Source organism: Anser anser (assembly GCF_964211835.1).
Source record: "Anser anser genome assembly, chromosome: 1".
Lineage (NCBI taxonomy): Eukaryota > Metazoa > Chordata > Aves > Anseriformes > Anatidae > Anser > Anser anser.
The window spans coordinates 29441188-29463759 of NC_139720.1; the positions used below are offsets into that span (position 1 = coordinate 29441188).

A 22572-nucleotide genomic window follows, 5' to 3' on the forward strand; every position below is an offset into this window, starting at 1 on the left:
TCCCTCTGCTCGGTGCCACACAGACACAAAGCAATACCTCATTTCCCTCATGTGCCCTTTATTCTGGGAGACAGCATGCTTATTCTGGAAATGAAAGCTTGTAGCAGAAGGCACTTAAAGCCACCTGCATCTACCACACAAGATAAATCCTGGCTGTTACATGAGCCCCCACGTCAGTGAGTTTAGCAGCTGTAGTGCCCAGAAGTCTGGTCCGTGTGCAGAAGGGTAAATAAGGCTCTTTTCCTTGGTGGTTGCTGACAAAGCTCGTAACAGGCCTAATAATGCTTTTGTCCTGTGGGAAATAAGTATGTTAATTTGTCTGTGTAAACACTCATCCCTCTTCAGGAAATGCCCTGCTTGGCTCTACGTGTCCCTCCACATGTTTTATGGAAGCAGTTATATAAACAGCTGACTCCCTGTGCCTCTTCTCACCTCTTCATTAATGCAGGTCAAAAATCCAGCAGCCCAAACCCACATTTATGCTCTTTATGCTGCCTCCCCAGGATCTTCCCAGTCCTCCTCCCCTCTAGAGTCAAATGCTTTTTCTTGAATCAAATGAATGCAGGCTAATAGAGTCTCTGTCAGTCACGGTAGCCCTGGGAAGTCATCCCTTTTGACGTCTCCATCCCATTTATTGACGTCTCCAGACCTGATCTTTATAACTTTGGCATTGAGAAAACGACCTTCAAACCTCGGGAACGGAGCACGCTGTTCCTTCCACACTTTGCATCTTTTTATCATCTCTGTGTCTACAGTTGTGAAGACAGCTGCTTTTGGGACAATTGTCCTGTTTTAAAGCAATTTTTACACGCTGACATCGTGTCCCCGATTGCCCCTTCGCGCGAACCATGATTTCTGAAAGGAGGGCACGGAAGGAGTTTGCGTTGCTGCCATCTCCCGGCTCAGCCGGTGAACTCCACAGAGCAATAACAAAGGCCCATTACCGACGAAGAGAAATTAAACAAACTCAAACAGAACATCAATCTTCCCGAGGGCAGCTGTCAGATGCCAGAAGAGCGTGTTAAAGGCGCTACACACCAGAAGGACCACTGCCACCTGGAAACTGCGGTGCCGTCTGCAACCGCCTCGCCATTGTTGTCGCGCCAGTGTAACACCGATGGTGATGTTGGGAGGCATAAGGAAAGATGCATTTCTCTGCGTTTTGGAAGGCATTTGATAAGTGGCTCTGCAGTCAATTTTATGGCTTTCCTGAAGTCATTTCCCTGCTGTTCGTACAGCTCTTTCAAAGCCTGGAAAAAGAGAAAGAACGTTTTTTGGTTTTAAGCGGGTAAATGGGAAACAATGGAAATTACCTCGGGACGTTCAAGGAGAGGCGCAGGCTTAGAAATTAATTTACTTTTAGGAAGTGATCAGCTGACAATGTCTAATTACTGTGGTTCCTATAGCTGTGGTAAATACAGCATTTATAGAAACTTTGTAGCTGATAAAAAAAAAAAAGTATATTTTCATTCAAGGTTAAAACATTCATTAAAGGTTAAAAATGCAATAACCTGAGCAAAAATAATTAAAATAGTAACTATTTTTGCTGCACACCACAACACATTTCAGAGTAAAAAAAAGTGGCCTTTGTTGTGCTCTGCACAGAGAGCAACACCATGAGGTGCACAGCGAATCCAGTATAAATTCATCATATAAATATACAGTATGTTTAATTTCTGCCCTTATTTTGTGAAAAGCACAGTATTTTGTCTTTACTCCTTTCACATATGCTGAATTTCAGATTCTTTGTAGTTTTAACATTGCACCAGCTCTCTCACGAAAACTCTTCATACATCAAAATCGTGTTTAATGACTAGGAATCCAAAAAGCGCTCCGTATTCTGTGAATGACACCTCTGTACCTCAGCTCCAAGCTCTGCCACTCCTCAGGAATTCATTCTGCTGCTGCTACCCGGGATGATGGAGCATGAGCGAGCTCTCTGCTCCCTTCCGCAGCCGTGGCTGCATTCATCAGCCAGCCAGCTGGCTGCACCAGCTCCCTTCGGATCCTCTTTCCCTGACTAAGCAGCGCTGCCATAAAACTGCATTGTCTCTGCGCGCTCTGCCCTTCCTCCACAGATGTTACCATTTCAATGGGCATACACAGTCCCTCGGCAAAGCTAAAATAATGCTGTGCCAAGTTCCTCTTGGCCAAGATACTTCCTGATGCTGATTTTTTTGGAGCTCGTGCCAGCAGCGTACCTTTCCCACCCAAGGACAGAATGTCTTTGCTTTATGCTGCCTGGCAGCCTGCCCGTATGGCATCCAGGTTTCTTAAGTTCAGCATGGTTTCCATATGATCAGGTTAAATTATTTGGGGATAATAAATGATTTCGTGGCACACGACACTCTCTGGAGCATAGTCACTTACACTCAACAAATATTTTGCATAAAAAATTGCATGCAAAACCTAGAAATGTAAAACCTAACCTTAGGAAGAGCTATTTTTCTTGCCTGGTGCAGTAAAGCAATAACCCTCACTGAGGCATTCTCTATGGACATCTACCCCATGCAACGTGGTCAGTAATTTTTATCTGTCATTCTCTATTGTTTAATTCCACCACTGATTACTCCAGTGAAATACAACTGCCCTAATGAAATTGTTCAATAATAACCGTGATCAAAATCTGCCCTTATTTTATAGACGTCACCACTGCTGTTACAGAGCAAGCTAACCAAAGATGCCCATCTCTCTGCTGCTCTAGTGGCTCTCTGAGCTCATGTGTCACCTTAGTGGGATGCTTCATAAAGGTATGCAAAAGAGAGTTAGCACTCGTTAGAGACACGTGTGGCCAAATGATGGATGTGCTCAGTGCAGCACGATGGCCAGGCACCACAAAACGACAGCAGTGGTGGCAGGCAGGTGCCCGGCGCGATGCAAGGTAGGGTGCAGCCAGGGACACCAGGCTCGCTGCTTTCTCACGGAGCGGGTTTGAACGAAGGAGCACAGAGGACGACACACAATGTTTGTGGTGTGCTCGTCTTGTCATAACTGCTATAAGTGTCCGACATGCCTATAAGAAATTCCCCTTACCTTCAGCAGAAGCACCCCCTGTGAGCATTTGGGAGCAAACGACAGCCCGAGGGAAGCATTTCGGGCAGCTGTGCCCGCACACATAGCAGCGGGGATGCTGGAGGCAGGCGTGTGCTTTCCTAACAGTCCCGCAGGTAGGGCTCACAGCAGTTTCTGAAATGCTCCCGCTGCTGCTTTGCCATTCAGCAGCTTTGTCGTGGATCCTGGGAGAGAGATGGAGCTTGAGAGGCTTGGTGGGTGATGGATTCGCCTTTCCTTGAAGGCATTTCTTACCAACAAGGCAGATGATGACTCGGTGCTGACTTTGCTGTGCCTCTTCTCCCCCTGACTTGGAGACCTCAGTGGCCACATTTTTCACGCCACAGCTTTCACGTGCACGCAGTTACATCCCGTGCACAAACGTTAATCACAAGCAGTTGTTTTGTGGGCAAAATCTGGTTCCTCACAGGTCATTGCACACATCCTGCCCCACAATAACCCTTGCAGCCCCTCTACCTGCTGTAATACAGCACTCCATCCCCTTTACTCGCTCCCTGGTTTCTTCAGCTCTATGTGATGGGATCACTAATTCCTCACTGCAGTGCTTCATCTTCCTCTCTCCTCTGTATTTTGACAGCTCAGGAGGCAGCACATGCTCTGACGGCCTCAGAGCAACGTGTGCTAACTGGCTGGCAGTGTTCACATGCTGTGTGCTTGGCCAAGGGCTGCCTCTCGCAGCGGAGGAGGCCGAGCTGCCCTTCCCTCTCCTTGGGATGCACTGTTCTGCCCCGCCACTGGCATCTGGTGATCCCTCGAGGAGTTACGTATTCATGAGACTCCTCATTCTCTGGCATATTTGGTAAAAATCGCCCAACAGATTCCAGAGACTTTAGGTCTGAGAGGCAGGCAGGAACACCAGCAGCTGTAGCAATTGCATAGTTCCAATTCCTTAGGAAACCAGGAAAAAAAATGAATTATATTGGAAAGGGGATGCTAAGGAGCTGCACTCAGTACCACCACTACCTCGCTGTCTCACCACCGCCTTTCATCTGTCCACCAGTCTTCTTCTCATCTCTCATTCTGAATTAGATGGCAAGGTCTGTGGAGCAAGAAATGTATTTTTGCTCCCTGATTTCCTCATTATAGAACTAAAAAAGTAATAACATAGAAACACACGGGGTTTGAATAGGTTAATTTTCTAGAACAACTGCTTCTCATGAAACTGTTTGAAACGCCTGGCACAGAGCTGGCGAGCTCAAACCTTGGGGTGAGTGAAGGTGCCGAAAACTGCTCCTTGACCTCCTCCCCAGCTGCTCCCTTCCTCCTAACAAACGCTGTGCCACTGCGACCCTCTGACACCCAGCATGCCAGGTCACCACCCCAAACCTGCTGCCAGGGAGTTTTCTTGGCCAGAGCCCTTGGGAGGGAGCGTGCATCTCCTGGCCATCTGCGTGACGGGTCCTGAGCAAAGCCACGCTGCCCACAGCTGCGAGGGCAGGCACAGCGCACGATGTGGCTCGAGCATCACACCGTGTGGGCAACGCATCAAAACATACTCTGAGTTGTGAACACCACCAGGGTTTGACCAGTTCTCCACACAAATCTGCAAGCAAATTGCAGAGGGTGACCTGCTGGCCAGCTGCACCGCCGTGGCAGTGAGGGCTGCAAAGAAATAGTAAAGCAGGAAAGGTCGTGTTCATCGTGTGCTAATAACGTCTCGGGGGTGGGCTGAAGCACAGAAAGCTTGTCTTAGTGCTCAGTGCTGGGAACAGGGGCTGAGAGACATCTTCCAATAATGAATCAGCTTAATATGGTTAAAATTTCTTTCTTGTTAGCTTGAACAGCAGGATAAATGAGTGATACATGTGCATGTCACAAGGGGAGCAGAACAATGAAGGAGGTTCATTCACACAGGAAGAAAAGGCAATAAATATCTAACCAAGACGAACAAATGAAAAACACTGGAAACAGGGTAAGCCTGTTCTCAGTGGTTTGAAATATGACAGTATTTATGGTCATTGTCCTGCGGGGTGCATATTAAATTTCCCTGCCTTGTGGGGCTACTCAAATAAAAATTAAAATTTCCCTTCTTTTTCAAAAGCAGTAGGCAGGAGATGTGATGCTGGATCACCGTGACCACCCTTTGGAGTACTGAGTTCCTGCACTGAAGATTTTGAACTCCTCAAGCCCACACCACCATTGTTTGGCTCTGCCCAAAAGCTGGCCCCAGACGAAAGAGGATGTTGCTGAGGTACATCTGCTACCGCAGAAGCAAACCAGGGCCGGGGAGTTGCAGAGCAGCTCCCTTTCTGATTTTGCTAGAATCCTTTTCACAGCGCACACTTGGATACCTGCTGTTACCCTTAGTTTGAACCCAGTGAGCGCCGTGTTTGGCAGGGGACAGAAATAGATAACACGCGAGAACAGAGCCAAAGGTTCAGCCATCTAGCTGAACATGTGGCTGGCATTTGCCCTTGTAAAGTTATTTCTCAAAGCGCAGAGACTTTGACTACAGAAGCATGTATGGATCTGCCAGCTGAGAGCCAGGAAGAGCCACAGCACTCGAGATAGGACCATCCCCTGCTCAGGGTCGGCCCGGCAGTGACGTTGCTTTGCTCTCTGCTCCCTGCCGGGAGGCCAGGGAGCGGCCGCAGGGTGCAGGAGGAGGAGGAGAGCTCCCAGAGGAGTCCACAGTCATCAACCAGGGGAAAGGCCCTGGGTTGGTGCTGCCTTCGAAATCTAGTGTCTGCAGGACTGTGGCCCTGGAGAGAGGAAGAGCTGCTGTGTGGTGGCACTGGGAGACTTGTGGGGGACTGGTGGGAGAGCTCACACAGGTGAGAGGCACCAGTACAGCATGGCCACCCCGCTGCCCGCACTCTTCTTAGCGTGTCCATCTGTCTGTCTGCTCCCTGCCCACTGCCAGCCCCGTGGTACTGGCAGCTCTCAGCACGAGCTGTTTGTGCTGGTGGGCTGCTGGGGCGCGTTGCTCCTGGGGCTGCAGCTGGAACTGCGCCGCCCCATTTCCCTGTGGTGCCCTCTTGTCCTGGCCACGCAGCAGAAACCTGCCCTGGGTCGCTCCGCCTCACACCAATTGTGCTTCCCCCCCTCTGCAGATATAAACGGGCTGACGCCGAAGGCCGTGCTGACATCTGTGCCTTATTGCCATGCAGGCTTCCTTTGTGCATCACTTTTAACGCTCCCAAGTGACACTCTGCCACCGAGTGCGTCAAGCCCGGGCTGGGATTTGAGTTGGGCTCTCCCCTCTTTGCCTCTCGTCTGAGGCAGCGGCAGCTCTGAGAAATGGCTGCCGGGATCAGCCTCCTGTTGGGGACTACACACAAACACTAGAGAAAATGAGAGCAAGGGAACATCGAAGCTTCTCACAGAAATTAGTCATTGCAGCATGGCTTCTGACTTTGTGTGCCGCGCTGAGCTCTGTCAGCCCTCAGAGAGCTGCAGGCCACAGTCAGTGGCACAAAGCCCTCTTGCAGGCAGGGCCGAGCTCTCTTAGCTGGTTAGTGTAAAGCTGCTCTGCGCCCAAGGGTGTGGAGGGAAGCAGGCAGGTCTATGGGACGGGGGCTGTACTAGCAGGAGCCCTACCCGCAGTGCTGCACACGAAGAAGACCCGAGCCCCAGGGGGTGTCCCCAGGCACTTATGACAAATGCAGGGACAAGTATTTGGTGGTGGAGCTGTGTGCGTGCATGCAGGAGGGAAAGGGCCACGGCATGGTTACGACAGAAAGCCACGGAAGCTGTTGGTGTGTTAAAGCCGGGTCTGCAGTTGTAAGCAAGGAAAATCTCAGGAAAAGGACTATGGTATTAATAAGGACACCAAAAAGAGCCCTAACTCCCTCAATTAACCACTGATGTCCCGCAAATATGTAACCTAAATGGGTTACAGTGGTAGCTGTTGGAAAATCTGCCACATGGTACCTGAAAACCCTGCCAGGAGTCAATAGCAATGAATTTTGAGTGGATATTCTCTTCTCCCATCCCACCATATTCTTCCTTTTTTTTTTTTTTTAACCATTCATCTTTGCCTAAGCCTCGTGCATCAACTAAGTCACAGCACATCACCCGAAATCATGCACATATGTGAGAAGTAGGCATTTGGGTGCTTAAGCATGTACAGCCTGTGCTTCGTCGTAGTTGAGATTCCAACCGAATAATGAGACAAAGAGTCATGAAGCTTGCGTCCTAAGGAGAACAAAATAACAATCCTATCTCCAAGTCCCCTCCGATATTATTACAATCCAGCAGATTTAAAATGCCTCTATCAGCTACTACAAGACTGTGGTTTCCCCAGCTGAACATCCTAAAAGAAATTCCCTTAAGGTTCCAGTCCAGAAGCAAATGTCGCCAGGTGCTTGTCCTTGGCATTCATTTTCATCCCATTCAGCCCCAGGGTGCTGAGTTAGGACCCAGGGCAGATGATGGCAGTGGGGTAGTCATTCAGGAACTAGTCATTCAGGCCAAGGCTACTTAAAGCAAAGGCAAGGCAGGCGCAGGACCTCTGGCAGCTCTCTGTAGGCAGGGAGGGTGGGCAGTGGTGTGGGAGCAAGTGAGGACGTAGCAGCCGCTCACCAGTCCCTGCAAGGACGGCGAGGTCCCCGCCAAGCAGGCGGTGGCAGGACGCAGATAACTGGTCGGGCTGGGATTGGGAAAGATGAGGATGCAATGTTCCTTGACGAAGCCATAAAATAGTCTTACTGGCATAGCAGCGTATGACCAAATCGTCAGCACGGTGCAGGGGCAGGGCTCCTCTGCACTGAAGCACTCTAACTGAGGATCTGCCTCTGGATCTCTCTGCCCGGCTCGTTTGGTGAGATGCGTGATCTCTCCGATCCTGCTACCACCTCACGGAGTCACTTTGACCCCATGTAGTCTTCTTTTGCAGCCTGCCATCCCCAAAGCTCTTGTGTCATTCGCCTTGGCCCCCTTCCAGAAGGCGTGTGCCTCTGGTCTGCTGGGACACCCGTCTGAGGTTGGCTTTCTGAAGTAAATGAGCTCAGTGGTCATGTACCCAGGGAGATCAGATCGAATCTGACAACTTTTTCATCGCCTTCTCTGGAATTGATTTTGGCAGCCGGTTCCCAAAATCTCGTTCAGGTTCTTCCGAACTTGCTCTCTTGTACGCGCCTGAACCATGTGAGTCACTCCTTTGAGTCACCCTTCTGTAACGATTTAAAACATGTCTCTTGCTTCCATACAACCAACACGAAAACCCTGTTCCTGTTCCTTGCTGGCTCGTTATTTTTTCTGTGGCTTCCACCCACCAACTAGTCGGGGAGGACACTTCAATCTCGCCCGCTTTTTGAATCCAACTTTTTCTTTTCACCTCTGTAGGTCACGCTGTCTGCAAGACCGTGAATGTCTTTCTTTCCCACCTTTCTCCACACGGCATTGTGTGACAACTCCTCTGAAGGAAAGCTGTAATGTGAAAGAAATCGCATTGCGCTGGGCTGTGAATGCGCTGGGGGCTCGGTAACGCCGCAGACCAACAGGGTGCAGTACCACACCGCACACTGCTTCCCACAGGCACCCTCGGCAAGCCCACGGGCGAGAAGTAATTTCCCAGTTCCCAAACACGAAATTCAGTTGATTCTCCCCAGTTTAACATCTATTTCTCAAGCACATGTTAACGTTCTTATCTAAATGAATTTGGATTGCACATAAATATGAGAGGGCAGGTGGAAAAATGGCTTTTTTTTTTTAAAGCCACTTAAAACAAACACTTTCCACCTGTTCAGTTGAAACCCTCACAGCAGCAATTACCCACGGCATGTTTTCATGGCTACGAAGCCTCAACAAATAGCCACCAGCCTTCAGATGAGGTGCATGCACGCTGACTGCAAAGCGGATTTAAAGCGATCTCTTATAAATAGTTAATACAGCGTAAATGGAGTATAAAGGAAAAGAATTGCTGAGCAGAAGAGAGAGAATGGTATCTTACTTGTGCACACCATCGCAGTCAGCCCGAATGCTTTCCCTCTACCGCAGTACACTAATTTCACTCATGGCTTGCCATTTCCATCTTCCAGCTCGGCTAATACGGCTGCCTGAAAATTAGAGAAGCTGGAAGCCCATGTTTGTTATTTCCATTATAGCATGCCATGGTCTTTGGCTGCTGTGCAATGGCACAGGTCCACCAAAAAGCAAAGAAAACCTGTCCCATTAACCAAGACACTGCTCTGTGTTTATGGTCATGCTATATCCCGGACACTCTAGTCCAGCCATGGACGGGGACTGACCTTCTGTTTCACTTAGCAAAGACAGCAAAAAGACCAGTGATCCCATATGTATGTAATCTAGAGTCTAATTCCCATGAAATATTTAAAACTGCTTTTGAATTCATCTCCCACACTCTGAAAAAATAAAATAAAATCAGGCAGATGTGAGCTACCAAGATCTGTAGGTACCTGGGGCTTCTTGCTCAGCTACAAGATGGGGCTTTGCTACAAAGACTTTGGAGGAGGAGGAGATTGTCCTCTGTGGGTTTTCCAGCAGTCGGGAGGTGTGGGTAGTGCTCAGTAAGCTGCTGGAGGTCAGCCCTGCCCTTGCACAGCCCCTGTCTGCCTGCTTGCACCCGCGGAGGGGAGCCAGCGGTGCTGCTGGGGATGCTGCCACACCGACACCACAGCGGTCAAGGCCAGCTGCAGGAGCAAGGTGTTGAGCAAAGAGGATTTGGTCCTGAGCCTGTGGCTTTAGGGCTGGTTTTGACAGCAGCTGAAAGGCATCTCTCCTTTGTGCAGAGTCAGTCCTGGTTAAATGTACACACGCAGATGTGCAGCTGATAGTACTTCAAAACAACCACAAGGGATCCAACCTCCCTCAGGTATTTCTTAATTTTTAGATTACGCTAAGATGATCCTGTCAAAAACCTCTTATCAGAGAAGGCGAACGGGGATTCCTACCAGTGCTGTCACATATATGCAAATAATATCATCTCCCTAAAACTGTTTTGCTCCGTTTCCTTCCTGTCGTGTGTGACAACGTTTGCTAACAACAAGCAGAAGACAAAGGACGAGGAAGCGAGATTTCAGCTCTTCAGATAGGATTTCATCCCCAAGGAGAAACTGCCTTTATTTTTGTAATCTGTTTTCCTTTTCTCCTCTAGCTTATCTTCAGCTGCCTTTTCCTCCAGTCCAGTCACCACACACTGCCTGGAGCAGAAAGAAGCCACACAGAAGAGGTACCATTACTCATGGGGTCACAAAGCTTTCCTACCATGTTTTCCCTACCGCACAACAATAACTACAATCAGCAAAATTTGCTCTAGGACCAAAAGAGGGAAACAAAGGTATTTTAGAAACAAATGCTGTCAGGCACTGCAGTGTTTGTAGTGTTAGGAAGTTTGTTTGTCAGGTGTACTGTGGGTAGTGCAGGTCCAAGTAGGAGCAGTGGTGAGAAATGACAGTGAGCATCGTCCAAACCGATACCAAAGTGGAGAAGGAATGGGGAGGCCAAAATCTACAGGAAAAATCACCCAGGTGCTGTTCTGACACCTGAAAACAAAACGAAGCAAAATAACAAAGCAAGAGCTGTTGCTCACACATCCTTCTGCCTGCTAAGAAAACCCACATGATTCAGCAGAGAAACCCACCCAAAGACGTGCGCAAAGCTGCTGTGGTTCGAGAAGTGAGCTTCTGTCAGATCCAAGGGCAGCTTTGGTGTTGAGGAAGTACTTAATTGCAGAAGGTTGTCAGAGCACGAAATTAGCATTAAAGGGCTCTGCAAGACTTTTGGAAGTCTTTGTACTGTTTCTAAGGAGCATCATGCCTTTTATCTTCGCAGTTGCCAAACCAGCCCTTCAAAAGGTGCAGTAGTGGAGTAGAAGTGGATTGAGACGCTACTTAAAACCCATTCTGTTTTCTGTTAATTTGGCGCTTAATGTCTGTTTTACTCAGGCACGTCCAGGTTATAGTTTGATGATTTTGCTTCCAAACAATAAGCGTAAAATTACCCTTACTAAAAAAGGAAGGCTGGTATTTTTTATTTTTATTTTTTAATCAGAAGGAGCTACAACATCCAGCAATGAGCAGAATACAGTTAATATGACGAAAGTCACGTTACAACTGTGGAAGTTCACAGCCCCTTGCCTTTGTGATAACGCTGATGTGTTCATGCCTGTGCTGATGTTGAGCTTCTGTTTTGCTGGGGCAGCAAGGAGCCGACACCAGGGTTTGCTCCTTCCAGCACCTCAGTTTTCAATACGCTACACTGCCGTACCCTCCAGAAGGACAACCTGCAGTTTATTCATGTCATTTTCTCTTTGCCCTGCTTAGCCTCTGGCTGCAGCCCAGCAGTCCTTCTGGGAGCTGCTGCATTGACCCCTGCACAAGCAGTGCCTGCAGTGCTGGGATCTCCAGACCCAAGGTGTGTCATGAAGAATACCTGAGGCCACGAGAGGCTGCTGTATTCACCAGCCCTGCCCGCTGTATCCGCCAGTCCTTGCCCCCGTCAGGGCATTCCACTCACGCTGCGTCCCAGGTAAAACAGGAGTGTGGAGTCTCCTCTTGAGAGCTATCTGCATTGGAAACAAAACCCACAAAACCAAAGTGAGTTAGCCACAGGAGAGAGATGAATCCTGCATCGTGCTGGGTTTCCTGTGGGAATCACTTCTTGCAAGTGCGCTCCTCCGGCGATGACTTGGCAGAGCAGGCACTCAGAGCAGGTCTGAATGCTGCTCAGGGTTTCCAGCTCCATTGTGACTTACACAGCAAGCTGGTTCAGGTGACAGTGGCTTATAAAAGGGTTAGGTTCTCAAACAGGCTGCCCTGCTTGTTGTAATATTCATGTCAGCAGAGGAATGGAGAGGTTACAATCTCTTCGGTCAGTCCGCGAGGCACTGCCCAGCCATGAAAGGATGCTGAAGGTGAGAAAGCTGTGCCCAGCTGTGTGGTCAGTTGTCGGTGTGACCACAGGAAGAGGGCTAAATGCCTCATCTCTGCAAAGAAATCAGAGCTCTGAATAGCCTTTCTAACCATACTATCTAAAGTATTATTTCGGGACTTAGAAAACAGCTTGTGTAACCCAAAATTGTTTAAACCAAAACCAGAATTAACAGACAACAGTTCATCATATTTTTTACATCTTACAGAAAATTACAACAAATCTTTTTGTAACTGTATTGGACATTGTAAAACTAATATCATTTATTTATGGTGAACTTGGCCTCCAAATTTCCAAACAGATTTCTGTTGTACAGAGAAGTTATCAGCAACAAAACCAATAGTAACTAATGGAGAAACGCAAGTAATACAGGATAACAGAATCTGCTCTTTTTACCAAGACTAAAATTGGTCACAGATCAACGCCTTTCTCTGTTGATCCCTCTGTAAGGAAGACACAAGAATGGTTGATTCTGGAGGCGTATCATCTGGCAATGAAAACCTGGGATTTTCCCTTGACCCTATAAGGCCTTGCTGCCTAGGCTCGTGGGCAGTGGCCCCCTTGGTGGCCACAAGGAGCGTGCTGTCCTCCTTGCCCCTACAGAGCTCTCCTGTCCTCAGAGGAATTTTGGGCTCTGTGTAAACCAGTGGCTGAATCTTCCACCCAACTCACCATGTTAACCAGAAAACCCATAAAATGCTTCCTCTCCATTAAAGCCACCCCTCACTATTTGAAAGAGCTGCTTGAAATCTTTCTAGCACTACGTTCCTCTGCTGAAGAAGCTGACTTGCCTAGACCCAAAGGTCCTACAGAGAAAAGTCTATTTTGGCAGCACCTTGATTTTCCATAGAATATTTCATCTTTTTCTTATGAAGTGCTTTTTTTATTATTATTTTTATTTTTTTTTTCCCTTCAACAGTAGTGCATTTCAGTAATTAATCTGGTTCCCAGTTCCCAGCTGGAACACAGACTGGCCCATGAATGGCCTATTAGTACTGTTTTGAAGTGGGCAGCAAGCAAAGTTTTCAATAACCAATTGTCACTTTCTCTCTTTATTTTCATTTATTCAATTCCAGCTTTAAGATAAAAAGAGGAAATCAAATTGCATCTGGCTGACCCAAATACAATTTTTGAAATCTTTCATTTTCTGTCATGCAAGCAAAGTAATTTTTGTAATGTCACTGTTGCCACAAACTGAAATCACCAGCGTGTGTCTAATCCTTTTGTTGTGTAGGTGAGAATATACGTGGAGGGAACACCATGCAAATTCACTACAGACTATTCTATAAAATATAATACGATAAAATGAGCATGTTTTTATTTGCCTCTTGAACCCGCTGACAAGGACTTGTTCTGAGCTATGGTTTTGCTGCAGTGACCCAACTGTCTCTGGGATTACCTGGCTCCTGAAGGGTGGGTTTGGTGAGTTAAGTGATGAGTGTAAATATCTAAAAAGCTGATGCATGCTCAGCCACCTCCTGATTTTTCTCTTGGGTTCTCTTTTCTGTCATTCCCTTATGACGGTGAAAAAATTCCGTTTCACTGAGTTTTTACACCACAGTTGGGAATTTCAGAGGCGTACGGACTCATCCTGGCAGCAGGTATTCGTGCTGTCAGTACACAGCCATGGCACGCCAGGAAACTCTCTCAAGACAGCTGACTGTTGGGAGATCCTATGCGTGCACCCAGCGGTGCCTTGTGGTACCTTGTGGCACCTGCACTATCTTCCCGGGGGCACAGCCAGCGCGATGGGGTGACGTGCTCCAGAGGGGGATTTGGCTTAGGAAAGGTTTCTATTCCCTTTTCTTTTCTTTCCTTGGTGTGGATGTGCAGCCTAAGTCACAACACAGCCCTCCAAATGGGACACGCAGGTTCCACAAAAAACGTGTAATTATTGTTCTGAAAAAACGTTCCTTCCTCTAACACTACCGCAGGCACTTGGCTGTACCCTACAAGCACAGGAAGGCCTGCTATCTGTGACACACCTGGGCAAAGGCAGACTGCGAAACGTGGCTACACACCACCACGTTTTTCCAACAGCCATGCTTCCTGACTGGTCGATATTTCAGATTCAAGTTTCTGCAGCCACCTGCAGAGAGCCTAATTTAGATCTATGTCTTTCAACACTCTCAGCAAGGGTTTCAGAGGTTTGTTAGGCATCATCAAGCTGGGTTCCTATTTCTTTAAGGTTAAAAAGAAAAACCTCTCCGTCTCTTTAAGGAAATTATGTTCCAATTGCTGCACAGGTTTCCAAGTAATTTCCTTCCCCTGCAAAAGCAGGTGATGCCCTAATAATACCTCGGAGAAACTGGGAACTGGCAAATCCACTGCTGCCAGCAGTGACTTGGGTTGCACGGGGGCTGAAAATGTGGGGAGCCCTAAGGAAACGAAGAGAGAGGCCAGGACTCTGGATGCTGGAGCTACAAATGCTTTTTTGCTGGTGCTCCCATGGCTCTGCTTCCCCATGAAGCAAGAACGCAGTGTTCAAAGGGAAATCTTCAAAAGAGGCAGAGGTAGTCAGTGGACCCAAACCTGAAAGGAAAACATCATAGAAAAGGAAAAGCTGGCACGGAGCCTGTTTCCAACCGACGATTTCACAAAGAGGCATCCAGGCTGCCCCTTGACTCACTGCTTTTCTCAACTTGCTTCTGGGCTCGTACAGCCTGATTTGCAAAACAGCAATGTACAAAAGTCTGTGTGGCGCACCTAACTTGCAAGCCTGGTTGCTGGAAATGCCAACATTTCACAGTAATTGAGCATATAACTGAGCCCTGCTGTTGTACACAGACTTTTTAGTGCAGCCCCGGGCAGAGGTCAAGGTATATTTTTGCATCTGTGTACTAAAGACCACGTCTCCGACCACAGCAAGCTGTTCGCTGGGACCAGTACATGGCTGATTTTTAGCAAGGATTTGGCAAGTTAGGATTTAAGCTGTGCCTCTCTGTCGCTAGGTAGTGAAAACAGAGGGCTTGTTTTTGGAACAGACCTGGCACGCTGGCTCATGGTGAACGGGGATTTAAAGTGAGGATGTTTTGTTGGCACGCACTTGTAGAAGACCTTACCTTGTCCTCCCACTAACACAGTAATCTCTTTAATGGCCAGCCCAGCTAGGGTATGTATGATCTTTGTAATATTCAGGCCCCAGGCCAAAACAGACACAGCTTGTCTACAAGGCATAACACTGTACCATGTAGATCTTACCTGGAAGTAGCTCAGAGCTTTTCTGCAGAACTGCCTCATGCCAGAGACACGTACCCTCATTAGTTAAAAGTCTGAAACACTCCCAGTTTAAACTCAGAGCAGACCGGGGCAAGCTGGAGGAAACGTTTGTCTAAAAAGAGCCTAAAAATACAGCCATGTTTACACAGCTCTACCAGCAGAATAGCACAATTACTAGAAAGTAGCAAACTCTCCCTACACAGGTAACTGGAGTTACATATATCACTGTGTTTTTCACTGAAGTCGAAATTGCTGAGGGATGATGAGAAATGATTCCTCATTCTCACTGAGTAGGTACGGGTTGCTTTCAAATTCCTTTGCTCCTGTTGAGCAATGTCTCTGTTTGGAAAAGTAAGATACTATCCAGCATCCAGTTAGTGAAAATGGCAGTGTGCGGTCAGTCCCCTGTGAATGCAAATGAATGCATGTTGGACATAGGAAGAGGTTTTCAGTATATGGTCCTAAAAACAACTCCTGCAAACAGATAGTAAGCAAAAACAGTGTGCAGGTGCCACATGGTCCTGCAAGGTATGTCTGAGAAGCAGGGCTTAGATTCTTGTACGATAGTGCACAGTATCCTTCCCTGTGGCCCAAAGTTGGTTACCAGGTATGTATGGTACGTATCACTTTACTGCCACTGCATTTGAGTATTGTAGCATGTTTAATTCAAAGATCTAATAACAATAATAATAATAATAATAAATAATAATAATAATAGTAAACAGCAACATGCTTAAAAATGCCTCTCCTCATCCCACAACTAACACAACCTGGTTCACGACTTGGTTTCATCCAGGCATGAGTGATGGAAATCTTGAGGAGAGTAGTGCTAGCCTCCCTGTTCAATTAATGGGCTTAGCGTGCATCTAAATGACTTCCAGGTAGTTCTGGAGGATGACTTTCCTCACAAGGGCATAGGTTTGCACTAGCAATGTTACCAGTTTTAAGACCTGGGTGTGTAGCAGTTAGACCTTCTCATTGTAATTATTCTATCCTTCAAGTCCCTGCTCTAGGTGAACCCAACAATTTCTGTAAACATAATAGCATAGAATTGGTCTGTCCTAGAAAACACGAAGAGGACACATTAACGAAATACATTAGAGAGGGAACAGTGTGGTTTAAGAGAAAATTAAGCAAGTATTTAAGTAATTCAGAGGATGTGATTTAGCATGTAGTAGAGCTAGTGGGACACACCCCAGCAGCGATAAGCAAAAGTTAATTGCAGTTCCCTGAAGCTGTAAAATGTCTAATGATCCAAGACAATTTGTAAAATTACTGTAAAAATGACTAACATTTTCTGTGAATTAAAGACAGCAAGCAGTATAGTGTGATTCTTATATTCAGACTTCAAAGATGTCTGTAAATCTGCCTTTATTCCCTTCAGTGATCAGAAAACTTGAACTTTTTCTATCCTTATCTAGGAATAGAAATACTTGTGGTATCAATAATATAATTTCACGTAGGCTTATATGCCAGCTGGAACAGTGTGCAGAATAGTGAAGTAGTTGAACCTAATTATAAATTGATGATAACTGCGCATGAAGTATGAGAGAATGCACTTACCCAGTGCTTGAAAGAAGGAGCTGGGAGCTAATATTATCATTCATTTTTTATATTATGCCAGAACCTAAGTCAAAGCAGGAAAGGTACTCATGAGAATTTGGCACTCCGCAAATACAAACGGATATGTTCCTGATTCTCAGAGCCCAGGACCTAAATAGGATTAAGATGTGACAGGGGAGAGGAGAGGGGAGCAGTAGTAAGACTGAAATAATGTTGTTTGTATTGGCTAAGGTAACGTCAAGGCTTCCCAATGTTTTTTAATGAGAACCTGCTGAATCATTAAACAGTCTGCCTGCCTAGCCTAAGAAAATATCCTATAAAACAAGGATTTAGGAATCAAATGCAAAGAGGGCTTCTCCTAGTTCATTATATCTCCACGTGTCTTACAATTCCCTATACCCAGAACAGGGAATCAGCTTGCTCACTGGTCGTACACACAGGGGACTTCTGGCATTGGGCTCCAGAGACCATGTCTCTTCCTTAAGGACGTGGCACCCTCAGCAGAACTTGACAGCACATCATGGTACTCATCACTGTGGGGCAAAGAACATTGACAGAGTCACAGGACACTTGTAAAAGAGAGAGGGAAAAAAAAAAATGGGGAAATTAATATGCAGAAACAGGTAGAATGAAGTCTTTTCCCCAGTGCTTCTTTCTTCATAAGCAAGAAGATACTACCTTGAACTAGGATTTCAGCTCAGAATTTTTCTGCAAATCAGCCAGCAAAGACATCAGTGTTACTCTATAACATTGTGTTAAAACTTTTTGCCCTTCTACCAGCAGTTTTATCTAATGCAATTGCAGTTATGCTCTCTTTTTTCCCCCCCTCTTTTCACTCCATTCACAACAAACAAACAAAAAAACAAACGAAATGCAAAAAAACTGCAAACAAGTGGTAACATGGTAGCTATGGGTGGCAAGCTTTCGATGCTGAAATAAACCACTTTTATAATGAAAAGGCACAAATATTTTAAGAAATGTGCAATTCCCTTAACAAGCTTTGTCAGTGTTAGACAGGACAGACAATGCAGGTACTCAGCCTTGTATGCTCTTCTTGGATTGCATGACCTGCATTAAACTGCATCACATTAAAGTAAGTTGGAGAGAGACTGTCTGACTTGCATCCTCACAAAATGTGATGAGTATTTCACGAGGCTGCTGAATGAAGAACTACCAGAAGATAACAGTGCATGTGCTTGACTTACTAGTGCAAATAAAAATACAAGCATTTGCTAAAAGTCCTCTTAAAATCTCAAATTAACTATTATCTTTTTTCCTAAGAAAAAAAGGTAGAGCCAGAGAGACAAGAATTTATTCCCTGGAAAATTATTACTAAATATAAAAATAGCTGACACTTAAAGGAGTTTGACTGATGGCACAAGCTGTAAATGCCAACAAAAAACCTGCACTTGAGATCAACATCTATGTGCTCTCATTGCTGCCTGAAGAAACCACAGGGTGAGGCAGCGGTTCGTTTCCATGCCTTACCTTCCAGATGTTGCCTGATCACTGAAATCAAATAAATGTGCCCAGTGATTAAGGCTCTGAACTTCATCGACTGCCAAATCTATGAACTTTCAGCTCCCAAATACCACTGAACTGCATTTGAGCAAACGAGCAAAAGATAAAATCAATAATGTACAGAAAATAATAAATAACAGATAATCAGGCATATCCATGATTCAAACCCACCTGAGCTCTTCTTCAGTGTTATTGGACTAAAGTGCTTGAGGAATGACTTGAGTTCAATGACCCAGACTGTATCTCTAAGAAAGCTTACTTCATTAAGAAAAATGGTCATGGAGCACAAAAGCTAAGATGAAGCAATGTACAGCTGGGCACAGGTGGTTCATCCCACAGCCCTTTCTGTCTTTTCAGGTCAGCCATTCAGGTCAGCCATGCTCCCTATGTATTCTATACATAGTTTTTACTCAGCATATTTTTTCAGAAAGCCTATTAACTCCCCCTAACTGAAAAGTGGGACAGACATGGTCCATTCCTTTCTTCTTGAAGTCCTAAGTCTGTGTTTTCCAGCCACAGCCTGCTTCCAGAGGGAACAAGAAAAGCAAATTCATACACTGTATGTGTGACTGCAAGTGCCAAACTGCTCCAGGATCCACACCTCCACCTGAAAAAACAGGGATGACTATTACTGTTCTGTGGTATTCCTGTGTATTTCTATACAGTATTGGGCTTACATGGCAAGGTTTTGGTAGAGGGAAGGGAATGCTGCAGAGGTGGCTGCTGTCAGAGGAGACCAGGACTTGCCCTATGTCAGATCAGAGCCAGCTCCAGACGGCTCCAAAAGGGACCTGCTGCTGGCCAGAGCTGGGCCAGTGAGAGACACTGGTTGGGCCTCTGGGAGAGCAGACTGGGGAAAAGGGAAAGCAACTGCTGTGCAACAGCAGCTGGGAGAGAGGAGTGAGAAAATGTGAGAGAAGCAGCCCTGCAGACACCCAGGTCAGTGCAGCAGGAGGGCAGGAGGTGCCCCAGGCACGCAGCAGCAGTTCCCCTGCGGCCTGTGGAGAGGCCCCTGGTGGAGCAGGCTGTCCCCCTGCAGCCCATGGGTCCCACACGGAGCAGATCTCCACGCTGCAGCCCGTGGAGGAGCCCCCGGTGGAGCAGGTGGAGGTGGCCTGGAGGAGGCTGCGGCCCATGGAGAGCCCCCGCAGGAGCAGGCCCCGGGCCGGAGCTGCAGCCCGTGGAGAGGAGCCCACGCAGGAGCAGGGGGTCTGGGGGGAGCTGCCGCCCGTGGGGGACCCGTGCTGGAGCAGTTTGCTCCTGGGGGATGGACCCCGTGGTACGGAGCCATGTGGGAGCAGTTCTTGAAGAGCTGCTGCCTGTGGGCAGCCCCCCAGGCTCAGTTCAGGAAGGACGGCATCCCGTGGGAGGGACCCCACGGGGAGCAGGGGCAGAGAGGGACCGTGAAGGGGCAGCGGAGATGCATCAGCGACTGACCGCAGCCCCCATTCCCTGTTCCCCTGAGCTGCTTGGGGGGAGGCAGTAGAGGAGTGTGGATGAGGTGAAGGTGATTTTGTTTTGCTTTTGGTTCTCACTGCTCTACTCTGTTACTAATAGGCAATAAATTACATTAATCTCCGTACACTGTGTGTGTTTTGCCCATGATGCCAATTGTTGACTGATCTCCCTGTCCTTATCTCAACCCTGGAGCCCTTTTCCATCATATTTTCTCCCATTGTTCTTCTGCGGATGTGGGGGGAGATAGTGTTGTGGTGGAGTTGACTGGCCATCAGTGTGAAAACACCCTATATACATAGGAATATTTCTGTATTTCTGTACTTCTGAAGTTGCCACAGATCTATCTTTCCATGTCAGCGATTTGATTTGATTTTATTTTTTTTGCCTACCATCTCAACTCTATTTATTTATCTATCTATTTATTTATTTATTTTTGTGAAGGACACAAAGTCATTTTTTCTGTCCCTAAAGATTAGTGAGAATGAAATTGTAAACTTAAATTATTCAAAATTTTGAGAAAGCAGGCTGCTATTTGTAGTTTGTCTGCTGACTCTAGCATGTTAAGTGGCTAATTTCAGAAGTCTTGCATGCTTGGCAATGTTTGCTGTCAAAACATCACACACAATTTTTCGGTAGGAAGTCTGCAGCACACCAGGCTGGAGAAGCAGTTGTTTCTGTGTTTCTCCACATGTGCTAAATGACAGTAATGGATGCAGAGCCTAAAGCGGTCAACTTTCCAAAGGTAAGGTAGTTTGCAATCTGTCACCAGTGACAGAAACAACTTCAAACAGGAACAGAAACACTGTGTAGAAAAAGACGGGAGAGACCTCTGCAGTTTGTTAATCACATAATGACAAAGTTGTGGTAGCTGTTACGGCACATGTCCCTTTCATAGCAATTACCTGCAGGGCTTTAGGAAGTTAAACAGCACTGACATGAGAGTGCTGCCTCGAGCACCCAAGCTTGTGCTAAAGCAAGGCAGTGCTGGTCGCCATGCACAGCAGTTTCTCCACCAGACTTGCCCTTCTTCTGCTCAGCACCCAGCTCTACACACAGGTAGGGACCGCAGATCCTTTAGTGGCCTTCGCATGTAGCTCAGATACTGTGTGAAGCCCTTAGGTACCTGTCCTAGCTGTGAAATCAGAAAGCCTGTTTGGTACCTGGGTCCCTTTCTAGTCCATAGGGACACACATGCTAAAAATGAAGCCTAAACCAGCCACCGTACCAACAGGGAGCCAGCAGAAAAAGACGAGGGAGTTTGTGTCCACAAGCCTTCTGCTCACTCACATGCAATTTCCTGAGTGAAGGCTGCAGGCATATCTTCTAGGTAAGGTATGGAGCCCACAGGAGGCTGATTTCATCTAGTTTTACATTATGGAAGGGCATTCACCATTTTCTTTCACACTCTGGGCAGAACTGGCATGGACAGGCCTAGTTGGTGCAGCTGCACAGGGAGTGGGGATCTGGTCCACTGTTTTTCTGAGCCAAAAATGATTTCAAGTTGTGTTTGTAGCCAGTGTGTAAGTTATTGCCCCTCAAAGGGAAGAAGGGATTAAAGACAGCAGGGCTTGACAGCGAGCCATCCACCTGCAATCCCTTCCGTGACCTGCTGAGGCAGGGGTAAGAGCCCATGCTCTGCTACAAAGTGGAGGAGGGTAAATATAAACAAAACACTCCTAAGAAGGAGCTAGGAGGCTTTCTTACTCTTCTGGCCCTCCTAAGATGATGCGGAGGCTGTAACCTCCTACCACCACAGGAAAAGGACAAGCTGCCGTGAGATTAGAAGGCAGTCATCTACAGAAGAGCTTGAGGGTTGGAGAAGTGGTTGCACCCAGCTGCTGAAGAAGGCAGGGGGTGAAAATGAAGAGACGTCCTTCCCTTCCGCACTCTCTTTGCAAGCCGCTCCTGTTGGAGCAGGGGCAGAGAGTGACTGCGAAGGAGGGGCAGAGAGGAAGCGTTAGGGACTGACTGCAGCCCCCATTCCCCTTTCCCCTGCACTGCTGGGGTGAGGAGGTAGAGGAGGGTGGATGGGGGGAAAGTGTTTTTAGTTTCCTTTCAGTTTCTCACTGCTCTAGCTTGTTACTAATAGGTAATAATCCTAGAATAGGTAATAATCCTAGAATAGGTAATAATCCTAGAATAATCCTAGAAGAGAGGGATCTGGGGGTCGTGGTAGACAGCAAGTTGAATATGAGCCAGCAGTGTGCCCTGGCGGCCAGGAGGGCCAACCGTGTCCTGGGGTGCATCAAGCACGGCATCGCTAGTCGGTCGAGGGAGGTGATTGTCCCGCTCTACTCTGCGCTGGTGCGGCCTCACCTCGAGTACTGTGTGCAGTTCTGGGCACCACAGTACAAGAAGGAGATTACACTGTTGGAGAGTGTCCAGAGGAGGGCTACGAAGATGGTGAAAGGCCTGGAGGGGAAGACGTACGAGGAACGGCTGAGGTCACTGGGCCTGTTCAGCCTGGAGAAGAGGAGGCTGAGGGGGGACCTCATCACAGTCTACAACTTCCTCGTAAGGGGGTGTCGAGAGGCAAGGAGACCTTTTCTCCATTAACACCAGTGACAGGACCCACGGGAACGGGGTTAAGCTGAGGCAGGGGAAATTTAGGCTTGACATCAGGAGGGGGTTCTTCACAGAGAGGGTGGTTGCACACTGGAACAGGCTCCCCAGGGAAGTGGTCACTGCACCGAGCCTGTCTGAATTTAAGAAGAGATTGGACTGTGCACTTAGTCACATGGTCTGAACTTTTGGGTAGACCTGTGCGGTATCAAGAGTTGGACGTGATGATCCTTAAGGGTCCCTTCCAACTCAGGATATTCTATGATTCTATGATTCTATGATAAATTTCATTAATCTCCCTGTGCTGAGTCTGTTTTGACCATCACGATAATTGTTGAGTGATCT

General features: G+C 47.2%; 1 long non-coding RNA gene across 1 annotated transcript; it reads left to right on the top strand.

The window, feature by feature from the left end:
* The first annotated feature begins 7571 nt into the window (after positions 1 to 7571).
* LOC310882312 lies at positions 7572 to 15867 on the top strand. The gene is made up of 3 exons (XR_014572893.1): positions 7572 to 8160; positions 10130 to 10204; positions 11298 to 15867. It is a non-coding gene; the product is annotated as an uncharacterized lncRNA (long non-coding RNA).
* Positions 15868 to 22572: the final 6705 nt, after the last annotated feature.